Below are 24,535 nucleotides of genomic sequence, written 5' to 3' on the forward strand. Positions count from 1 at the left end.
TGTTGTTCGTTCGGGCGCTTCTTCTCGCTGAATTGTTGGACGATGGATCCTGCGACGGGGCCAGCTACCGAAAACGAGACCGGCAGGACCCGGAGTCCCAACAACTGGATGGCAGCGGTGGGATGCTGATAACCCCGAAAGCGACTACTGGACGGAGTGAGCCCGAAGTTCAACAACGGGACGACAGGAGAAGGATTACAAGAGCTCATCGACTTCCAGAGGGAATCGAACGGCACTTCTGAGAGAAGCACGACGCCGGAGAGATGACTGCGAACTGGGTGAGTGCCGGCTTTCTCTGTTAAATTTTACCAGGCATTTACTCTATGTGTTAAGTAACAGCTGGTAGAGAGGGGCTGTCTTGGTCATTGGGTTAACAGGTAACTTGCGTCAGGCAGAAATTGTGTGATAGCTTGGTTAAGCTCTTTCTGTCAGTGGCGTCAAGGTTAACAGTGACCGGGCAGGATTCCGTGTAAGAGCTTTTGAAGCTTTATTTGTAGACTAAGTTAACGGAAAACTTGAGGCAAGGCAGGAACCTAGAGCTGTCGTTGCCGTCAAGGTTAATCAGTTGCAGGACAGGAATCTTTGTGGAACAGAGACAGCGGTACTGGAGGCAGCCATGAATCTGAAATCCCTGCGAAAGTTCATGTTGTTGCTACTTGCAAGGGAGTTGAATCTGGAGGTGTCGGACTCTCAAAGAAAGCCAGAGCTGATAGAGGCGATTCTCGCATTGGGGGCAGAGGATGACGAGCTGTCAGAATGTGTCGAGGAGATTCAGGAGAGGCAAGCGGCAGAGGCCGAAAGAAAGGCGGCCGAGGCCGAGGAAAAGGCGGCGGAGGCCGAAAGGAAAGCGGCAGAAGCCGAAGCAGATAAAATGCGAAAGCACGAGCTTGAAATGAAGCGCCTCGAGCTAGAGATTAGCCATAATAGTAGAGCAGGAGGCAGCGAGGCATCCGGTACAGCAGAGCGGGTCAGGTTCAAAATGACGGACCTAATGAGATCGTACAAGCTAGGGGAGGACATTGGGCTGTTCCTCGTCAACTTTGAGAGAACTTGTGAAAGGCAATGTTTCAGCCAGGATACATGGTCTCAACGCTTGTTGTCCCTACTTCCGGGGGAGGCCTCAGAAGTAATCGCGCGCCTCACGAAAGAGAAGGCTGACGAGTACAGTGAGGTAAAGTCGAGCCTTCTCAAGAAATACAGGTTGTCAGCGGAAGGTTTCAGACAAAAATTTCGCAACGCCGTAAAAGAGAGCAATGATTCATACCCGGAGTTTGCTTACAAGTTAATGGCCAACATGGGGGAGTGGCTGAAAGAGGCAAAGGCGTATGGGAATCATGACAAGGTGCTTGAGTGTATCGGTCTGGAACAATTCTATCAAAGGTTACCAGAAAAGGTGAGGTTCTGGGTGCAGGATAGACCAGACGTGAACACCGTAACAAAAGCCGCAGAGCTCGCTGAAGAATTCGTTACGCGCCGCGCCCTCGGGGCAAACAGCGAGCCTAAAAGGGAAAAATTCCTACTACCGAATAAGGCGCCGTTTAGAAAACAACCGACAAGTCTCGCACAAAAGGGTGAGGAAAACAATTCATCTAACCATGGGGCGTCGGCAGAGGCAAGCAAAAGGAAATTTGAGGCGAGAAAACCGGCGACTTGTTTCAATTGCCACGAAACAGGGCACTTCGCGAAACATTGCCCGAAAGAAAAGGTGGCCTTTTTATCTATAAATGAAGCCGACGAGAACATGAAGTTGTTAGAGCCCTATATGTACGACCTTACCGTGAACGGCAAGTAGTGTCGGGTTCTTAGAGACTCCGCAGCCACTATGGACGTAGTTCATCCGTCTTTTGTTCAGTCCGGACAGTATTCAGGAGACTGTGCCTGGATTAGACAAGCCGTAGAAGCAAACAGTCAGTGCCTCCCCGTAGCTAAAGTTGTCCTTAAAGGCGCATTTGGTACGTTGGAAACGGAAGCCGCGGTATCGCCATATCTACCCCCTCAGTATCCTTACTTATTTTCAAATAAGTCAGATCAAATGCTGAAGGAGAAAGGTCTAACGTTGGGAGAAGGCATAGTGCAGGCACTGACTAGATCGAAGGCACGTGCGCTGGCTGCGAGAGCCACATTCACTGAGGCAAACAAGCCTCAAATCGACAACGGGCCTGGTTGCGAGTTGGACACCACGGTAACAAATCGACTTGTGCGAGAAGAGGCTGCAGAAGCCGTAGTCGCGGAGGCAACCATTCCTAAAGGCGACGTTGAACCTCCTCCCGAATTGGAAGGGGTCAATTACGCCTCGTTGACCGAGCAAATAGAAAATGCCGTTGCTCCCAAGCCGATTCCTGGTAGTACAGAGGATAGCACAGAGGGTGACACATTCCAGGTACTAGGAAATACAAAAGAGTTGTGTGTCATGCCAACTTCGGATAATTTCAGTCGGCTGCTGCAGGTGAGTCCCGCTTCATTAATAACCGAACAAAAGGGGGACCCGACGCTTAAGCAATTCCAGGACAGTTCGAAAGAGGGAATCGCCAAACGAAATGTGAGATTCCAAGAGAGGAGCGGCATACTCTATCGAAAATATCTAGATAGGCGAGGAGTAGAGTTTAACCAGGTAGTCGTACCTCAGGCGTATCGTCAGGATTTGCTGAGTTTGGTGCATGGAAAATCATGGTCAGGCCACTTAGGCGTAAAGAAGACGAAAAATCGTCTTTTACAGGAATACTACTGGCCTGGATGCTTTAAAGATGTAGAGAGGTTTGTAAAATCTTGCGATGTGTGTCAGCGAGTGGGTAAGCCGGGAGATAAGGCGAAATTTCCAATGAAGCTGGTACCCGTAATCACTGAGCCCTTTCGTCGGTTGGTAATTGACACAGTAGGTCCTTTGCCCAAGACAACTTCAGGCTACCGTCACATCCTGACCTTAATCTGCCCAGCTACTAAATTTCTAGAGGCGGTCCCGCTAAAAGAGCTAAGTTCCGTGGAAGTAGTGAACGCACTTCTGTCCGTGTTTGCCCGGGTAGGCTTTCCTGCCGAGATACAATCAGACCAGGGCACCATTTTCACGAGTGCCTTAACGACAACCTTTCTAGAGCGGTGTGGCGTGAAATTATTGCACAGTTCAGTCTACCATCCGCAGTCGAACTCGATAGAAAAGCTTCACTCCGTGATGAAGCGAGTGTTAAGAGCCAACCTGTGCTTAGTTCACCGGACTACTCGAGGCCTTTTATAGTCCATTGCGACGCTAGTGATAGAGGCATGGGGGCAGTTCTTAGTCAAAGGGATGAGGGGGATCAAGAGCATCCCGTCCTCTATGTTAGCCGGAAACTCACCCTTCGCGAGCAGGTTTACAGCGCTAGCGAAAAGGAATGTGCGTGCTTGGTTTGGGCAGTCCAGAAACTGGCTTGTTATATTGCCGGAAGCAAGTTCATTGTGGAAGTGGACCACTGTCCTCTCACCTGGCTACAGACCATGTCCTCCAAGAACGGCCGCCTGCTGCGTTGGAGCCTCGTTTTGCAACAATATACGTTTGAAATACGCTACAAAAAGGGTGTACTCCATGGCAACGCTGATGGCTTAAGTCGATGCCCCTGACGCGAGAGGATGTCTCGAGAACTTTGGCATTTTTTTTCCTGACCTAGACAAGAGCTAGTGATTGTTTTTTTACTCTTTTAGGTGTACTTGTTTGAAAACGTTGAAGACACGGCTATCCAGGGTTTCGGGTTCGGTGTGCTTCCAGTGTTGTTGTTTTGTGTCACCTTAAAGTGTGAGTAACATTTTCAATAAATTGTGTATTTCCTTTAATATCAGTTAAAGGGGAAAATTGCCTGGTGGAGTTTGGCGGAATTGTCCGGCGCTCACCGGCTGAGTAGTTGTGTTTTCATGTGCGTATGTGATGTCTGTTGAGCCCTCAATGAAGCAGGTGTTGCCCTCTACTTCATCAAAGACGGTCGTCACCAAACCGACTGCCGGCGCTGATCTCTCCGGACAGTGGCTGCAAACCTCAGCCCATCCAGATCTTCACCCCCCCGCGCGAGAGACTGTTACGACCGGCCCTGGGGAGCCAAGAAGGAAGAGTTTGGGGGAGAACCGGTTCTTGACCTGACGGGGTCGTCCACCCCCACCTCCCCATTCGGGTTCCTCCTCGCCGGGAGAGCTCCGGGGTCTGCGGTGCGTTCGTGACCATGTTTGGTAACATTTTAGGGCGCCGTGACCATATATGGACCTCTTGTTGGGATTTGCCACTCCATGTGTTGTGAGGTGTGTTTCCCCCTCTCTCGTGGCCGAGGGGCCGGAGACACCGTATTGGCTGACGATGCGGACGGGGCGCCCAGTGTCAACGGCGCGGCGCTATAAAATGCCGAAGACGTTTTGTATCACACGCACTCTTCTCTCTTTGGGTCAGTTGACCACTTCTCCACATGTAAATAAATCTTTGTTGTTCGTTCGGGCGCTTCTTCTCGCTGAATTGTTGGACGATGGATCCTGCGACGGGGCCAGCTACCGAAAACGAGACCGGCAGGACCCGGAGTCCCAACACCTCTCATCGAAGCCATATTTCGAGAACATTCGATGCTCTATGTAACAGCCGTGTAAGAAAGGTCTTTCATTCGAGCTTCGAACTTTTAGAATGGAGCCTGTAGGTGAAAGAATTTGTGTTTGATTCTTTAAAAGTAAACCACCGTCTGTGAAATGCAGCGAATTCATTCGGCTTTAAAGGATATCCTTTAAATCAGTTGAACTTGTTCACAAAATCTTCTCCTCACTCATGCCTCAAAAGGCTTTCAATTTTTGAACTTCAGCTTAAGCCTCTTGGCGAAGGTAGTCAGGGCAACAGCGAAAACAAAAACAGACATGCTAGTGTATTGCAAGAAAATGTTCGACCAAGTGGAATGTGCTCAGCTCTTCTTTGATGGCGCTTATAACGTAAAACAACGACTATGTACCCTGGCGCCTTATTGCTACTATTTTTGCCTCACTTATTTAGATGTTCTTGTTATTAACAATAGCAAAGAAAGCAAAACCAGTTCCAGAGTAAAAGGAGGAATTCATTGCATTAAGGCTTCACGTAGTCATACCAGTATAAGTGCGGTATAAATGAGCTCATAAAAAGTAACCTCTTTTTTTTTCATGGTGAAGCTCTGTTAAGCTATGGTGACCTGATACTGTTGTTGACGAAAGGTTCAGGTGGCGAGACGTCCGACAGCAGCACCATGTTGTAATTGTGTGCCAAATCTGGCGATTTTTCAAGTTAACGAATCTCAATAAAATTATCTGGGTACGTTCCTTCGTACATTTCTGTAATTAATGCCACAATACATGCTAGAGAGATGCACCGATTGTTTACAAATAAATTTTAAAACATGCCTGAAAAAGCTCACTTTGCTTGCCAGAACTATTGGCAACAATGTCTGTGTAACGTCATGTTTGGCATGTCAACAGAAGTGACGCAGCCGATGGCATCGCTACGTTGGCCTCTACAGCCTTTACTGTGCTGGCCACAAGGTGACGGTAGTGATGTTGGCACGGGTATAGCACGGGAATGCCTTTTTTCTTTCTTTGTGCTCTTTGGCCGGCGCTTCGCTGGTCCGGTTTTCACAGTTTTTCTACTCCGCGTCAGCGGGACCAGTATACGGCCTCCGGTTCTTACCAAGTAGTACATGATACGCAGACAGGGCACCCGGTCGGGTTTTTGGTTTTGGTATTGCATCTTTTTGCTCACTAAAAATTATTTTCAAATTTCCTCAGCATTTTAGGTAATGGGCTCGTGACAAAAATTTCCCATGCAGATAGAAACGCCATTACCTTGACATGTGGTTGAAAAATTGTCAGAGTTAGCCTTTCAGGTCGCCTGCGTTCGCACAGAGAAAAGATGTTGAGTACGACTCCCTCGGAAAAATAACGTGGAGCTTGATGAAAAGAAAAGTGTCGCAATGACCAGATTGAAGCAACTCACTCAAACGTTACGGAAGCACGAAAGTATACAGCGACGTTATGAGAGTGTCATTATAGAGTACTTGAATAGCGGAGGGGCAGACGTGGCACAGGAACGAATTGCACCAATGACACACTGCTACTACATGCTACACCAAGCCATCATCTGTTAAAATCGTCAAATGACAACGATAAGTATGTTACTTGATGCGTCATCATCGTCCACAAAAGGGGCATCTCTAAATGACAATCTCGAAACTGGACCGAACCTCAATTGTAATCTCGTGCACATTCCGATGAACTTTCCGCACCATCACATTGCAATGACAGCTGATTATCAGAAGGCACTATTACGCATTTCAATATATGAGAAAGACAAAGACGAACAGCGTTTTTTTCGTGAGTAATAATTCTGAGTTTGAAGCGATTCCAAAGTCGTAACATGCATGGAGAACGTCAAGAGTGACGTTTGGTACTGCTCTTAGCACTTTCTCGCTCACAGCAACAGTACAACACAACCTAAGCAAGTTGGAGGAAAAATTTCCGGAGACGATTAAACAGCTGAGGAGCAGCATCTACGTCAATGACGTGATAATGGAAGCCGAATGACCTAAGCAAGCCGACATACTTAACTGGGAATCAAAAGAGATTTTTTAACAGGCGGCAAAGTCTATCAGAAAGTTCAACACAAACGAACTTCGCTTGGAACAAACTATAAGGGAAGAGAAAAACGCAAGCTTCGAGACTTCCACCAAAATAAATGTCCGCAATATAAAAGTGTCATATACCAACAAGACTACATGCCACACTCTTGATGTGCTCGCGGCCGTTTCGCTAGCTTCACATATGCCAAATTTGTATTACGTGGCGTCGATGGATGACGAAAGTATGTGACTGATGCACACATGATAATCATGAGATGCGTGTCACGTGAGACCATGACGACATACTACAGTCTAGGCATCAATACATTTCGACGTGTCGCGGTGCGCGCGCTCGCCGACATTCATTTCGTCGCGTCACGCCGGCGTTGCCGCGCCAGGCGCCACTTTTACCATACACTCGCAAGCACGCGCCGTGCTGCGTTGCTTTGACGCGTGTGCGTTTCGGCATGTCTGGCGTCCCTCCATCACGTAAAGAGGGAGACGCAGTGTGTTCTACGAAAGGCATCGGCATGAAATTGAGCACGTCGCATTTCGCACCGGTTGTTTTCGGGCCGCACCGACGGACGCTGGTCGCGTCGGTCGCGCCTGGGGTCAGACCTTAGAGTTCCCGCGTTTTGCTAACTTAGCGTCACTGCCCTGCGTGCGTGCGCGTCTACGCTACATTAGAGTATATTGGGCCCTTCATAATGTGCTCGCGGCCATTTTGATAGGTCCACATATAACAAACTTGGTGTTACGTGACGTCAATGGATGACGAAAGTATACGACTGGCGCAAACATGATAATGCTGACAAGCGTGTCATTTAAGACAATGACAACATACCACGCTCATAGCATGCTCGCGACCGTTCCGCTAGCTCCACATATACTAAATTTGATATGAAGTGACGTGAATAGATGGCGAAAATGAACGACACGTCCAAACATCATAATCATCACAAGTAAGTCATGTATGGCCTCATTTACCACTAACTCGTAACATAGTGCTGATTTAAGAGTGACATACCAACCTTCCTCATTCGTGCTTCACACTGTACGTGGAATCTGCCCACTTTTTTTATCGGAAGCTTGAACACGCTTCGTTTTCGAAGACTAAGCACCGCACTGTAGTACCTCCTTTAATATACTGGTCCTTGCTATCCGCAACAAGTGTCTAATGGACGCCATATTATCGGACTTCGTTGCGAAAAGCCGTAGTGTTTTATGTTTTATACGTTAGCAGCGTCTAAAAACAAACTCAATTTTTCTTGTGCGCTTTATTCAATACTATAAAACACTTGGACTATAAAAATACCTTCGGTACACAGAACTCGGCGAGCCATCAGCTTTCACTGTCAGCTTCATATTGTCTCATAATTCAGTTCATTATGTTGGCTAAGGACAAACAAAGCTGTTACGAGATATTTCATTGTGGGCCTTCTTCTTGTGTAAACGTGCGTGAAAGTAATGTGAAATTTCAAAATTTAAAATTTGCAATAGCTTTTGACAATATCGCTTGTTCATATTTTGAGTAGTTCTATTTTTGCTTTCTCGCTCTTATCAGCGCCGGATGTCCAACGCAACTGCCATTCTACTGCGTTGGCAGTGGCAATGCTGGTAAATATGCATCACATGCTGCACTGTGGCATACCAGCGTTTAGTGCTCCCTTTCATTTTTCAGAAAACCCATAGTGTTCGGGCGGCCTTCATTCCCCTGTTCTAGGGAAGGCTAGAATAATTAAGTCATTAGGTAGCTTCTATGCGGCCTTCCTTATTGTAGATATCCTCTTAAAAAGACGCTGCGATGCTTTTACTAGTAGGCATAGAATGAATTCACTAAAGGAGCCCATTGTCTCACTAATTGACCACCACAAATGCTTTCAAATTCCATTCAGCACAAGGGTAGCTAAGTCTTGTAGTGTCTTTTTTTTTTTAAAAAGCAAATTTTTGCTGCGGAACGCTGCGCCACGGCAAAATTTATTATTGGGAAAAGGAAAGAGGATAAAAAGAATAGTAGAAACACAAAGAAGATGAAACACTTGCCGTACGCCAATGTAAAAAAAAGAGAGAGAAGATAGAGGAAACATGCGAGGCACAGTCGATGGCACCTGAGGACGGGGCAGCAATCGGCAAGAGCAACACGGCACCAGGAGATCGCGGACGGCGAGCCGATTGGCGAGAGCTACACTGGCACCGTAGGTCATGTCATGGACGACAGTACCATTCAGTACAAAATCCACCGAGATATGCCGTACGATGCAATTGCTTTCTATATTGTCTCGTACCAACTAAACTGCTGGAATCCAAACAGAAAGGAATGTCACAGGGGAAGAAGATACGTCATGCCAGCCTCGTATCCTTGAGCACGTTTTCTCCTTTTTTTCTCTCGAACGCGTTGCATTTCAGTGCAGTGACGCGTGCACTCGCAGCCACGTCGCCACCTCCCGAGGCGGCCCTAATAACACCTGAGCTCTCCAGGAGGACCTGTGAAGCAACGTCGTTTTGAGTTTACTAAGTCATTTCTCGTGACTCGTGGCCAAGAAAGCGACTTTTCTCAGATTTAGAATTCATTCCATACTCTAGGCCGTATGCTGTGCTCCGATATTTCTCTTGGGTGAACTTAGGGGCCTCGACTACGGATGGTCGGCTGACTATACCCCAAAATTGTTGTACGGCCTTTTAAAATACGCACATTATCTGGCTCATAACAATATCTATCTTCTATACCTTAAAGAACAACCAAATAGATGTGGCTATAAAAATTACTTACCTTTTGAGCTATTGAGACCAGATCTGTGCACCTTACGAATATAGAAGAGAAGGTCACATTCCTTACAGAAGCATCATATAAAACTCTCAAGTCAGCCTCCTGATAGGTCAGCCACCTGAATTTTGTAAAAAGTGCATGGGAATATTGCTTCGTAAACGAAAACTCTAGCGTTGCTTTGAGCAGGGTTTCATTCACGTGCTTTGAGCAGGCATTCCTTCACGTGTTCAGACTATTATGCGTGTCGAAGCTACAAAGTCACTGCCGATACACTGAGTGCTCTTTACAGGCCGTTAACCCTCATTTCAGTCATCCCATCGTGTGTGAACTTCAAGCGTTGCTACACGTACGCACATTCAATGGGCTGGCGCGACAGACTCACAGTAATCTTTTTAAAACAAGGAACAGCGACATTCCCAAATGCTATAGATCATGAACTCTCTCAGCTTAGTATTTTTAAATAATATATTTCGTAGCATTGACAGAGGAAGAAGAGACTCATTATTAGACAAATATATTTTTGGTGGCTTCGATATACCGCTGGCATACTACTCTTTATAGGGATGGAAAACGGGATTTAAATAATTTCAGAATAAGGGAGGAAACAGTAATAAAAATTAACATATACAATATGGCATGTTCAACTTAACCTGATAAAACTATTTACAGTTGGGTTAAGTAAATTAAGGCTTTTCTAAGCTAGGTATTTTAGCATTAGTGCCTTCCGATGAAGTTTCGGATAGGTAATTGGTTAATGACTGTACAACAAGACGTTGTTCTGAAGATGCGCGTACTTGGCCTAATATGCTTCACATCATTATTTAGTCGTGGCTAATCACGTTCATTTCTTGTTCATGCAATAGTCGCTCAAGTCAGTACGTGGATCAATTGGGTAGAATTTGCTCCACTGCCTCTATCAGCTAAAGCTATCAAAATTTCAACATGTGGTACGCCCTATACGCTATTGAAAACTCTTTCTGTAGTCTATGTTCTGTCGAAGACAATAAATTAGCGTCTCCAGGTGGCGACGGAATGACTTGGATAATTCCGCACTCAAGTCTGGGTAATACAATACCGAAAGTTATATTTGTGAAGCGGCAAGCTGCGAGAGTGATTCTTCTTTTTTATAAGCATATCTTACTTCGATGTGCGGATCGTCGCCTTTCATAAAAAAATGGCAGATCCCACGTACAGTGGGAATCGATGATATGCGAATCACGAATGGGCAATGTTGATATGTTACTTTAAAATCAGCACAACTTTACGAAGCGGACGTATATTATGCGGTATATGATTTCATTGGCAAAATTATCATGTTTCGAGTGTTGTTTATTTTGTCTTCCATTCATGTCGCCTGATGCCAAATTTTGTATATGTGAAACTAGCGAAATGACCACGAGCGCTATGAGCGTTGCATATAGCCCAGTTTTACATGACACGCATGTCATGATTATCAAGTTTGCGCCAGTTGCATCCCTTCGCCGTCCACTCACGTCCCACAATACCAAACTTGGTATATATAAAGCTAGCGAACGCTGGGCGCATCAACGCTACGCCAGCAAAACGCGAGCACTGTACAGTCTGACGCCAGGCGCAACCCGCGCGACCAGCGTCTGTCGTCGCGGCCCGGCGGCCACCGGCGCAATGTGTGACATGCTGCATTTCGCGCCAACGACAATCCCCAGACGGCACCGCGTCTGCCTCTCTTCTTGACGGTAGGCTACGCTTAAATGCGCATGCGTCAAAGCAAAGCAGCGTGGCGCGCGCCTGCGAGTCTATGGCAGACAGATTGGCGCCTGGCGTGGCATCGTCGGCACGACGCGACAAAACGAACGCGGCCGCGCATGCGAGCCGGATCACGTCAAAGTTTACTGCTGGCTAGAGTGTGGCCTGCAGTCATGTTCTTGCATGACACGCATTTGATGATTATCGTGTCTGCACCAGTCACATACCTTCGTCATTCATTCACGTCCCGTAACGCCAAATTTGGTATATGCGAAGCTAGCGAAACGGCCGAGAGCGCATCATAAGTGTGTCATGTGGTGATGTTGTGACATGACACGCATGTCATGATTTTCATGTTAGGGTCTGTCGCTTGTGTTCGCTATTCAGTGATGTCATACCGTGTCAGTTTTGCAGCATGTCATGTGAACGAAACCACCTCTGAAGCAGGAAGACCTTCATGTAAGTCATGCCATTCATGACATATATGCTATAATTTTCATGTTATGACTAGACACTTATGCACGTTATACAGTCATAATATGCCATAGCAATTTTGTATTGATACCATTATGGAAAAGGCCAGGAGAGCTAAATGTTGTAATCGACTAGATAGATAGATAGATAGATAGATAGATAGATAGATAGATAGATAGATAGATAGATAGATAGATAGATAGATAGATAGATAGATAGATAGATAGATAGATAGATAGATAGATAGATAGATAGATAGATAGATAGATAGATAGATATGCTCAACGTCGCCGAAGATAACTAAGAAATGTTTCGCATTTAAAATGATTCATTAAATTCGTTTATTTATTATAAGATATGATTTTCCTTACTGCCCAGATTTAGCCCTGAACACGACCACTATCAGCCATCCCTGAAATGTGCTTCAAGACTGTTTCTGTGCAACAGTTCCACAATGCTTTTTGACCCTGAAACACACCAAACATGAAAAGCGCGGTAGGGAGTGACAAGAAGTCTCTTCCTTCTAGCCGCGTAATTGGCATCGTGTTGAGAATGCAGTTTCCAAACTGTGGAAAAGAAATGGTGGTGTTTAAAACCTACCCAAATCACATTTGTTTGGAAATGTGAGGTACACCCTTACCCCTCCCCCACCAAAAAAAATCAATACTGCCTGCTTCCTCCCTCGAGGCGTGGGAGTCGCTCCTGTCGTCAGCTGACCACCGTCTTCAGGACGAAGTGATTAAATGGGCCGAAACGGTCGTGGCAAGCTTTTGGCCACCACTCCTCGAACCGCAGGCAAGTTGAATTTACCGACTTTGCTTTACCGTCAATAAAGTTGTTTCTCTCTCTCTACCGACCAACTCCAACCATCGGTACAAACAGCTAACCACGACCATAGTGCCTTGAGACTATAGACCACACCACCTTGAGGCAAATATAGGAACAAGCAGTAACTGTGTCCTGTCACATGAAATATATGGTAGACCTGAATGGCCCTAGCTCCTGAATCTACGTTCTAGGTCCCTCCAAGTCTTCCAAGGTGTTAAAAAAATTGACTAGAAGGCATAATATGCTAACACAAAGGCTGGTAAACATATTATTGAAAATTTTCACCGTATTTTCACAGAGACATCTGTCACTTTTGGAGCTCAACAAAATTGCTAAAGCTCCCTAAAAGATTCTGCATTAGCCAGTTGAAAAGAACCACATGAAGATCAATACTGGCGCTAAGCCCTGTAGACAAGGGCAACTCGAGAAAACGTTACGCGATGACCTGATTCAGCTGCCAAAGAGTCCATGGGCATCACCGGTAGTCTTAGTGCCAAAGAGAGATTAACTGTTCACTTTTGCACGGATAATTGTAGCCTAGAGAAAAAATCCACAAACGCACCTGCGCCTTCCAGAATGGCTTCATCCCAAGCAGTCAGAGTAAAGCGGCAAATGGGGCATTGGTTAGCTTTTAGCCAAGCGTCGTAGAGTCCATTTACGTCATCAAGCAAGTTGAGCAGTTGTGTGTACCTCGCAGGATTGAAACGCACGTTACCTATGTTGGTGCCTAAAGGGTAGAATGTGACCTTAACTAACGTTGTCATAGACGTCAGAATGCAAAGGTCGGTTTCGTCGACACAAAGAGCATGTCACTGTGTTCTCACGTGCGTAGCATGAGCAGCGTTCGTGTATGAATTCCCTCGAGCATGCGCAGCACCTGACTACAGCACGCTGAGTCATATATAAATGATGATTACGTTGGCGTAAAAAGCGCGCGTACGCGTTGGTAAAGGACGAGGGGTTGTTTTACGACCACGATTGACAGTATACAAAAACAGGCAGATCCCACGTATAGAGGGAAGCGATGATTTGTTAAGTACTAATAAGAAATGTTGATATGTCACTTTAAAACGAGAACAACGTTCTGGTTTAAAAGGTGGAGATAAATGATGCCATACATGACTTCCGTGTCGCGATTCTCAAGTCTTGATGTGTCCTTTACATTTGTCATCTATTCACGTCACGTGATACCGAATTTAGTATATGTGAAGTTAGCGAAACGGCCGCGAGCACGCTATGAGCGTGGGATGTTGTCATGTTCTCACATGGCATGCGTGTCAGGATTATCATGTTTGCATCATTCATATATGTCGTCATCTATTGACGTCACATAACACGAAATTCGGTATAAGTGAAGCAAGCAAAACGGCCGCGGGCGCTTCATAAAAGGCCAAATATACTCCAAGGTAGCGTTGACGCGCGCGCACACTGGGCACAGTGACGCTACGTGAGCATTCTATATTCTGACGTCAGGCGCGACCTGCCTCCATCGGTGTGGCCCGACGGCAACCGGCATGAAAGGCGACATGCTACAATTCACGCCAATGCGTTGCCCGGACAACACTGCGTCTCCCTCTTTCTGTGAGGGAGGGACACCGGACGCGCTGAAACGCGCACGCGTGAAAGCAACGCAGCAAGGCGCGCGCCTGCGAGTATATGGCAGGACCAGCGCCCGGCGTGGCAACGCCGGCGTAACGCGACGAAATGAACGCCAGTGAGCACGCGCACCACGTCACATCGAAGTGTATTGGCGCCTTGACTGTGGCAAGTATTCATGTTCTCATGTGACACGCATATCATGATTATCCTGCTTGCACTGCAGACATGTACCTTCGCCATCTATTGGCGTCACGTAATACGAAATTTGACATATGTCATGCTAGCGAAACGGCCGCGAGCGCATCGTCAGTGGGGCATGTAGTCATGTTCTTACAAGACATGCATGTCGTGATCATCATGTTTGGATGTGTCTTTTACTTACGTCATCTGTTCGCGTGGCGTAGTACCGAGTTGGGTACATCTGCAGCTAGCGAAACGGCCGCGAGCGCGCCATCAGCGTAGCATGTAAACATGTTGCTACAAGACAAGGATCTCATGTTTATCATGTTTTCACCAGTGTCATACTTTCGTCCTCTATTCACGTTCTGTAATACGAAATTTGGTATAAGTGAAGCTAGCGAAACGGCCACTAGCGCATCATGAGCATAGCATGTAGTCATTTTGTGACATAACATGCATCATATGATTTAATGTTTCCACTGGTCACATACCTTCATTATCCATTCACCTACTGTAATACTGAATTCGGTATATGTGACGCTAGCGAAACGGCCACGAGCGCATGATGTGTGTGGCATGCAGCCATGTTGTTACATGACACGCATGTCATGATTTTCATGTTAGGGTCTGTCACTTGTGTTCGCCATGCAATCATGACATACCATACCAGTTTTGCAACATGCCATGTGAACTAAACCAGCGTAAGAGCGTCAGAACCATGAAATGCAAGTTATGACATTCATGACATACATGTCATGATTTTCATGTTGTGACTAGTCAAGTATGTTCTTCATACAGTAATGTTATGCCATACCAAATTTGGTATCGAAACCACGATCGAAATGGCTAGGAGAGTTAAAACTCGTAGGTGGATAGATAGATAGATAGATAGATAGATAGATAGATAGATAGATAGATAGATAGATAGATAGATAGATAGATATATAGATAGATAGATAGATAGATAGATAGATAGATAGATAGATATATGAACAGATAGATAGATAGATAGATAGATAGATAGATAGATAGATAGATAGATAGATAGATAGATAGATAGATAGATAGATAGATAGATAGATAGATAGATAGATAGATAGATAGATAGATAGATAGATAGATAGATAGATAGATAGATAGATAGATAGATAGATAGATAGATAGATAGATAGATACGCTCAAAGTCGCCGAAGTTCGCAAAGAAATGCTTCGCATTTAATATGGCTTGTCACTACCGTGACTGCAACGGACGCTACTGCAACTGACATCAGACAAGCACCACCACATAATGTGATGTTACACAGCCATCACTACAGCTGGTAATATTTATTATGTCTATTAGTAAACTGTGCTGCGTAGTTGCTTGCTGAAAATTTTAGCAAATAGTTGACTGCGTTTGCTTGCTTCCGTGACATGTGTAGTAGTGCAGCGAATCTTCCTTTTTTTGAACTTCCTTTTTTTAAATTGTACAAAACTGTTGGTACCTATTTTCGCTGCTGCTGTGCCAAGATAGGCCCCAGGTCAGCTGTGTTGCATTCTCTCGTAGCTAGGGCCATGTTATGAGAGTATGCGCCTGAAATGGTTTGGGTAAAGAGCTTCATGGCCTGGGCAAACTGTATGTCATGTTATTAAATGCGAAGGATTTGTTAGCGAACAGCAGGTGCTTTAAGCATTTCCATCTATGTCTATCTAGCAACCTACATATAGGTGCTCTTGTGATGGCCTCCTTAACGTAAAGTCGACAAAAGTTACTATAGAAGGGTAAGAGGGTTTGACAAAGAAATCTGACTTATCATGACATCATTAACGTGAAAACCTTGTCGCTTACGTCAACAAACCATTTTCTCCACATACGTGCAGAACATACCACGGGCCGTGATTAGCGGGCATGCGCAGAAGGTGATCGAAAATTTATACCTACCCAGGAACTACGAGAACAGACATCCGTAGCTCTAATCTCAGAGTTTCAAGAAATATTGACAGTGGCAGTGTTGTCCCAGGGAATTCAAAGAATAAAAAATGGCTGCATATCCACGGAGTGAATGATGGAAGTGAGGCGAAGCATCCGTCAGTCCATGCGTGCGTCTGTGCGGCCACCCGTGCGTCCATCCGCCCGTGCGTGCGTGCGCTGTTCGTGCGTCCGCACGTCCGTCTGTGCGTCCGTCCTTGCGTTCGTCCATGCATCCGCTCCTGCGTCCGTCCATGCGTCCATTCGTCCGCGCAGCCATCCGTGCGTCCGTCTATGCATCTGTCTGTGTGTCCCTTCGTCAACCTATTCAAAACTCCAAGTACTACCATCTCGCATCTTTTCATCATATATCTCTCATATAGAAGCACCGTCATCCAGCGGACATTTCAAGGACTGAACAAGGAGAAGGCACACACACACTTTCTTACGACTTGCGCTTCTTGTCTGCTTCCCTCCTTTAACCCCCTCGAATTCATGGTATAAACTAGTTCACTGTATTCATGGCACTGCGGCCCAATGCTCGCAAAACCTTTCTAAAACCAAGGAGGTTACACCCAGCGAGTATAACGTAGCGACTATTTCTAGTCAAATAGTGCTCAATGTACATGCAAATGGCTGCTAAGGGGTAATGAGAGACAGGATAATTCAGCTTTTAGTTGACGTGCATGCTGCGATTTTTTTTATTGTTCAACAACGCACAGAAGAAACCTCCCACCTACATCACCTTTGAGGTCAAAATATAAGGCTGGTTACACACTACGACTACTACTACTACTAGTACGAGAGATGAACGGGTGCCGTTTTAGGGAGCTTCGCCCCTAAAAGTACCAGGATCTGAGCAGGAATGGAACCCAATGGTTGTGCGTGGCAAACAAATATTCTACCACAGTGTCTCGAAAGGTCTCAAAACTGCTCCAAAAAAGGAACTTTCGCACGCATAATTTTGCCGAAACATCTAGTGAGCTTTTATAAGCATTACATATGTGCTCTTTTGATATATGATCGTCACGCCGAATTAACGAATGTTGCATACTTGAGCGCGATGCACTGAAGCTGGCCTACGCAGCCCAAGCGCTACGTATCAGCTTACCACTTGTAACATGAATATCTGCGTACAAAATTTACACATATATATAGCGTCTTTTTCGTGACATTTTCATCAATAAAAAATTACACAATTTCATCTGCCATCTGCATGCTTGGAATGATATCGATTTTTCTTGTGAGTAAATTATGCCGAATTTCTCATGTCATGATTCGTGAGACATGTTCGTAATACCATAATGCCCGTATATGCAAGTTCGCTACATACGAGGTTCAAAACAGAATATGAGCGCCCCCAGACACAAATAGATAGCGCTATGTCCGGTGGTGTCACTGGCCTAAAGACGTTAGCTCGGGGCGCGGGGGTCCAAAGAGCTGACCCCGAGCCTGCCCCTCCCCACGCCTCACCCCAAGGTCTGCCGGGCGCACACCACCACACCAGTCTGCGTCTACTGCAAAACAACAAGTATCTCTCACCTGCCCACCTCCACATCATATTCCCGGACGTTTACACTACTCTCAGCTGCCGGTGCTCCGGCACTCATCCGGCAACGCTTCCGCATATGCTGTGGGAGTGCCCGACACACTACACACACTCACACAACGACCGTATCGTCGAGGCTCTGTGAGACTCTGCGGAGCTCCGCCCTCGAATAACAAACACGGGCGACCCCGCATGCCCATGAGGTGGCGTCGAGGCAAGCCCTTGACGTGTCCTCATTGGAGGCCTAGGCCCGACTGCCTAAACATTTTTAATAAAATTCATTCCTTCTCCAGACAGGTATAAACAAGTTTATTTCTTTTCGGAGGTGGCAGTCGAAGAGGGCAACAAAGGTGCATGTGGAAGTCTGCACAGAGCACCTTTTGCGCCGTGCTCCCAACCGGGCTGCAGACATCAGGCGCCATCTTCTAGCCACTACAATGACCACCTCCATATTGCTGTTAAAGGCATCTCGGGGTTATCGTGGGCGCATGGACGCTGTGGGTACGTTCGGAGAAGCCTCCGCTCACTGTGTGTCATCAAACGTGCATTCCGGACCGGCTGGTGGCGGCGCCTATTCCTCTGGTGTGAGATGCCAAGTTAGGTGCGACGACGCTTCCGTCGGGATGCCTAAAGGAGAGCCTCGCTCAGCGAATTCCCTGACGACGTAGCTGATTATGGTGGCAGCGTGTGGCCTTTCTTCTATGTCGACGAGACATGACGACCAGTCTATGCGTCTGAGTACCATCGCTTAAATTCAACTGGGGCTCTTTCTTGGACTGGCGTACGTATACGCGTTGCTCAATTTCTATTCTCCTGCTACACGGGAATTTTTTTTCTCCCGACAGTGTTTGCGATGCAGGGCTCTGAGACCATTTTTTTTTTAGCTGGGTTCTCATTTATTGTACAAACATCAATCTTCCTGGCATTTGCCCTGTGGTGCTTTGAACATTGTTGTGTTACCAGAATAGAAAGCGCGCGAGGCTGCGTTGAGTAGTCCCAGTCTGATTTTTTTTTTCGTAAGGGCGTGTAAAACTCTGCAACGTAGCGCTCAGATGATCCGTTCGTCGCCGTTTGGTAAGAAGCTCATGTAACTGAGTAGAGGCCGTTATCGCTGTAAAACATGAGAATCTCCGTAGACACATGGACTGACGTGGTCTCATCTACCTTGTGTGGTAGGCAATACGTTGCAAACAGCGATTGTACTGTGTTGATGACTGTTGCGGATGTTCTTGTAGTATTCTGCTTTATCTCAAGCCAATTTTTGCATGCGTTACAACTACTAGGAAACACACATTTTGATAGGCCCAGAAAATGAAGGTTCTGGGTGCTTCAAGACGTGTCTGGTCTTTCCCTATCAGAAATATGCGCTCTTGGCGGGTCGCAGTGGCTGCATTGACAAGGCGGGCAATCTCGCACTGTTACTTTTATGTCATGATGGATACCTGACCACCAAGTAGAACTTCTGGAACGCTTGACAACAAATATGCTCGATGACCTGCGTGGAGAAGCAATATGGCCTGTTCATTATGTGCCGCCAAAATGAAAACTTTTGTTCCCAAAGTGATGCAACCGCGGTGATTGCTAAACTACATAGCTCACTTGCGGTAAGCGTTGATGTGCTCACTCTTAAGCATTCACACGTTGCCTTTTTCGTATAGCTGCGTAGACTTCCTTCAAGACAGCGCACTCCTGCGTTGATGCTGCCGCCGTGCGAGCTGTCAACGGATGGTTCGGCAGCACGCTGAACATGAATACATTACTCCACGGGGTTGGTTTGTCGATTGTGGGGTCTATCAGCAGGTGGCTTAGTGCATCAGCGTTCTTCTGTTTCTTCCCAGTGTGATCTACGAGTTTGTGATCGTACGGCGATGTTTTGGCGCACCATTGCGTCATTCGCGGCGACAATGCCTGTAGCATTGGCTTCTGAGGACCCATAATACCCTAGAATAAGGGCCGATGGTTCGTTATAAAGGTCACCCTTCTGCCCGTAATGTGTTGGCAGAAGTGGCTTGCTGAGTAGACGATCAAAAGTTCCTTTCTATCTAGCTGGGAATATTTCCTCTCTGCCTACGATAATGCGTGCAATGCGAAAGCAATCGGAGTTTACGTCCCTGGTCATAAGCTTAGCAGAGGGCCGCTCCGCCTCCGTATAGTAAGGCATCGCAGGCTCTTGCAAGGAGTCACACTTGCTAAAACCACTATGTTCTCTTTGGATATGACGTTGCGTGACCATTTTGTGTGTGGACTGCGCGACGGAGGCCTACAAATGCGCCTGTTCGCGGAGGCGAGTCCCACCTTCAACAAGACATATGACATCACCAAGCAAACGGAGAGCGCCGGTCACTTGCAGAGGGATTATTCGATGGAACGTCGAACCGGTGCATCACACCAGTTAGCAGTCAACCCATCCCACAACTATGACTAATTCAAAAAAAGTGACAGCTTTGCCGCAAAGGTGAAACAAAGAACGCGATAACAACAAATGGGAAGGTCACGCGTAAAATAGCAAGCTGATCAAAACATGCCCCGTGTTTCTCCCGCACAAATGACGCACGAAACGTACTCACACGTACAGATGAACACTAATAAGCGTGTCATATGTTACTTTGCTGTGTCTGAAAAGCGCGCCCTTTTCGCAAACGAAGGCTCTGAAACGATCGCAGTGACCTTTGTGCGCCCCGTAACTACAACAGAATCGTTCCAGGCCTAACGCCAGTCACGACGTATGATCCTTCCCACCAGGAGATAAGCACACGTGAGAGGTTCTCCACTCGCCTCCTCTCCGCGGGCCAAAGTACACGTGAGAGATAAGAGCCGCCGCACGCTCGTTGCGCCACCTTGCTGATAATGCTGAAAACACGATAGTTCTACCCCAACCACCGAGATGCCTGCTGAAAGCGGTAAGTGTTAGGTATACATAGCTTGCCGTTTGAACTTTCAATAAGGTATCTCTCGGTAGCTTAGTGGTTAATGCTTCGCATTCGCGACGCGGAGGTCCTACGTTCGATTTCACACGCCGGAGTACTTTTTCTGGGTTTTTGTTCTTTCTTGCATTTTCATATATATAGATTCGTATACATATACAGTGCATAACGTTGGCTCCGTCGGTGAAATCCAGCCAAGAGTATCCACTTAATTTCTATCACAATAAAAGAAAATTTCAATGCTGTTGGTGGTGCAACAACACCGGAGACAATAGATCGATTATTACTTGGTGTTGTGAGGTATATTCTGCTATATAAGCTATAAAACTATTCTTTCTGGCATTATCTTTAATGTTAATTACTCGAAACTTCTACTATGGTACATTGAGTAGTCAGTCATTTTTATACCATTGTCACACGGGCACTTTCAATCACGATCAGGGTGATCCAGATTGGTTTTCTTGATCACGATGAATTTTATGGCTGCTGGTACATAGGCCCAAGATAATCTGATTCGAGCTTGGGTCAGATGGAATGCACAAGGTGGCACTCGCGTGTCATAAAACATGTCAATGACAAAACTCGGCAAACGATGTTTCTATGGAACTCTTCATAAGCAAACTATTATTCGTACAAGCAACACACGAATGCAAAAAATTTTGCGTGTCCCGACAAAAATAATTTCATAACTTTATATTTCGAGTTTTAGATTTTTCTTCGCACACACATGTAGTGCTATGCGAAAATCTTAACCTTCAATTTCATTTCTGATGCCACCAGCTCGTAGCCGTCTAGTCAACTCGAAAATTCAATCTCGATATTCACGCCAGAGCTTACTCAAGTCTCTCAGTTGCTCTCGCCATCGGTCAATTACTGTAAAAGTCTCTTCATTCGACCACGAACTTTGCGTATGCTGCGACGTTGTCGAAAAGCTGGCGACACTCATAATCAGTTTGCTTCGAGGTGCTCTAACTGCTCCGAGGGTTCGAGAGTTGAACTTATGTATGCTTATCGTCTGCTTCTACCATAACTACACGAGGTTAATACAAATCTTAAAATATGCAATTTTGCAGATATTTTTCCAATCGAAAAATATTAGAATTTCTTTCTTAACTCAATATCAAGCTTTTAAGTCGCTTTTTGCAGTAACTGTTCTTGATTTTTTTGTTTATTTTGCTTTCAACAAGCTTGGCCAGGACTTGCAGGTGACACGAAATCGGGATCACTCAGCCGCATCGCGATACGCGGATTGCGATAGCCTTGATTCCGATCGGGCCTGATTACTAATAAAAGTTACCGTTTAGCCGCACCTAATCCGGGTCAACATTGATCGCGATTAAAAAGTACCGTGTGACACCGGTATAATAACGAGAGGCTTAAAGAGTTCCTACAGTTCATGTGTATGAATGCGGTGTGTTTTTTTAACAAAGCTTTTGCGCTGTGGGTGGGCACAAAATAACAATGTCCTGCAGAGAAGGAATTCAGTAATCGGTCTGTGGCTGAAGTGGAAAGAGTCTTAAGCAGCACGTTACAGCAAATGTGCGACAGTGTCTGACAGCACCGCCAAGAGTTTTGGTGACCACAAAACCATGTGGTAAAGGTGCCAAAATGTGACTTGCTGGCAGTCTTGAGAGGATGTTGAGCAGAATGTCAGTGCTCTTGGCTTGCAATTATCCGAAAAAGCATTCAGGGGAGTTGTGTGGCAAATGCATCTATTAAATTACATGTTAGTCCATGCGTTTTTGAAATCGGAAGTAATAGTTTTTTAGCATTACCATGCACCTTTAATCACTCATGACAGTCACAATTAACTACCGCACTCGTATATTGACTTTTGTCGAGCTACTCACTATAAGAACTGGTAATAGTACATTCTGTTTGTTTGCAAGTGCTAATTATGATTTGGTTTAAAGTGATTAAATTAGTTGGTTCAGCAATAACAGCAACTACATGGAAATCAAATCACAGTGGCACCCTGCGCGTCGGGATTCATGTAATAGGAGTCGAGGTCTCGAGGCGAGAGCACCCACCAACTCGCGGCTCTCTTCAACCAATTGTTAGGCGTGCACGGCATGTCTCTTGTTATGACAACGCACGCACGGTTATGAGGAAGGTGAAGTGGACTTTGCCTTATCTTCAAAGCTAAACGTAAGCACAAAGTGGTTTTCTGGCTATGCGCCGCGAGTAGCAGAGCCCTCACTGTGATATCGTTCTTCAATCAGAAAATTGAGTACCTCGAATTCTCCAAAGCAATATCTTGGTCAATCACACTGAAACTACGCCAACTTTTGTAATTTGGTACTTTTTCAATTTCCTCAGTCATAAGTGCAATTCGAGCATCTTACTTTGATCATACTCTGCCGCCTAACCCCACAACCACTAAATTTTGGTAGCCAGTAATGCTAACTGTTAACATCATGTAGTATAATATTTTTCACTAAGAAATGTTCGGAACCATCCTCATGCTTACACGTTATGTGTCGTTATTCTGCCGGTCATTGATTGAGCTGCTTCGAAAAGTATGCGAAAATCAAATACCAGCTTGCATTTATTCATTAGAAGCATCTTCTTAAGGCCAAAGGCCAGAACTCTCAGGTTCTGGCCGTTCAAGAATCCTGAGCGAAGGCCGTAAGGTTTAACTTGAAGGTCCTCGTATGGGCATAAATTTGTCACATTCAGTTGACTCACATCTGCCGCAGAGAATACAAACTTATTCCACTGTATGGCTCACTTATTTACAATGTTTTCCAAGAGCGAAAATGGCGCCTAGCTCATGAAACATTAAAAGCGCACACTTTTTTGTGCAATTTTTGTAGTCTCTACATGCAAAAGCTTTCATTATGAGGGACAGTGAGTTCAAAGAATTCTGAAGTGACTCAGAATTCACGCAGGGTCACTTTGCGTGTAAGTGCTCCTAGAACACTTTCCCCGTGTAGAATTTAGTTTTTGTTTAATAAAGAAAATCACCACAAGCACTCCATACAAATGGTTATTCAGCGAGAACAGGAACGTGTGGCACCCTGTGACCCCGGCCCCGACGCTGCAATGAAGCCTTTCAAAATCACTGGTTACATGTTCTTGCTTCTTAATAATGTTAGACAGACGTTTGGCTTGGGTTTACCATAGTGTATAATTACATGTCACACATTGTACCTCGCACGATCACGATCATGTAAGAGTGTAATTAACGATTGAGTGTGTTTCGAAATGCGTTGATCACAGTGGTCATTCTTGAACCACAGGTGGTCACAGACACTGCAGCCAAAGCCAATGTGTCGCTGAGAAACTCCCGCGGAAAACGAACGTTCACCCGGGCGAGCATGCTACCGCACTCACCACGTTGACGCTGTTGCGCTTGTCCGGCGCGGCGATATTGCAAGCGTTTGACATCGCTTATTAACTCGGCGGCGAGGTTTCAGGATCCAACTGCCACCACCGCCTGCATTCCTGTTCGCAATATAGCGTAGTTTGGAAGGCAGCCGGATCATCGGTACGCAATTGGCACCGGTACTCGGCCGCCCGTGCCTGTTTTTGTGCTCGGACTTCGCCATCGGCCCGGCGAAAGTGACCTTTCTCATGCTTCACTCTCGGCGTTCTTGTAGAGTAGTCAGTGGAATACCCATGTGGACGCTCTCAGTAGAAACTGTTGCGCATAGGCTCGGGGCCACTGCGGCAATGGGACGTATGACGTCACTCACAACGAAGGCAATGGCATGCATGCTTGGCGCGAAGCTCAGAACAACGTGACTGATAGCACAGCCCATGGAGACTGCTCGTGACACTGAAGCCCAACAGTTTTTCGTTTCTTCTTTCGCTATTAAAAAAGTAGTCGCCGCTAGGGTTTCATTGAGTGCGCGTCTGCACGGGGCATATTCTCTCCTGCGTGGGCGTTTATCACACTCGTGATTTCAGTGAGCATGAAGGTCTCTTCTTTCGCTGCCACGGCAGCATTTAGGAAAGTAACAC

General features: G+C 46.0%; 1 protein-coding gene and 1 long non-coding RNA gene across 6 annotated transcripts in view; one reads left to right on the forward strand and one right to left on the reverse strand.

Moving 5' to 3' along the window:
• The window catches only part of LOC119159971 (uncharacterized), an 81,660-nt gene extending 68,588 nt beyond the window's left edge, over nucleotides 1-13,072 (reverse strand). For 2 of the 5 annotated variants that reach the window (XM_075890075.1, XM_075890076.1), the window contains exons 1-2: nucleotides 12,932-13,072; nucleotides 9,346-9,460 (exon numbers count right to left, since the gene is read on the reverse strand). The gene's annotated coding sequence lies outside the window, so the exon portion shown is untranslated. The remainder of the gene's footprint in view (nucleotides 1-9,345; nucleotides 9,461-12,931) is intronic. The other 3 variants (XM_075890080.1, XM_075890078.1, XM_075890077.1) reach the window with 3 other exon arrangements.
• A 7,178-nt stretch (nucleotides 13,073-20,250) lies between these two features.
• Nucleotides 20,251-24,535, forward strand: part of LOC142803277 (uncharacterized) — a 49,024-nt gene continuing 44,739 nt past the window's right edge. The window contains exon 1 of the long non-coding RNA XR_012894038.1: nucleotides 20,251-20,545. This is a non-coding gene — a long non-coding RNA (uncharacterized LOC142803277). The remainder of the gene's footprint in view (nucleotides 20,546-24,535) is intronic.

Source organism: Rhipicephalus microplus, chromosome 3 (assembly GCF_043290135.1).
Source record: "Rhipicephalus microplus isolate Deutch F79 chromosome 3, USDA_Rmic, whole genome shotgun sequence".
NCBI classification, from domain to species: Eukaryota; Metazoa; Arthropoda; class Arachnida; order Ixodida; family Ixodidae; genus Rhipicephalus; species Rhipicephalus microplus.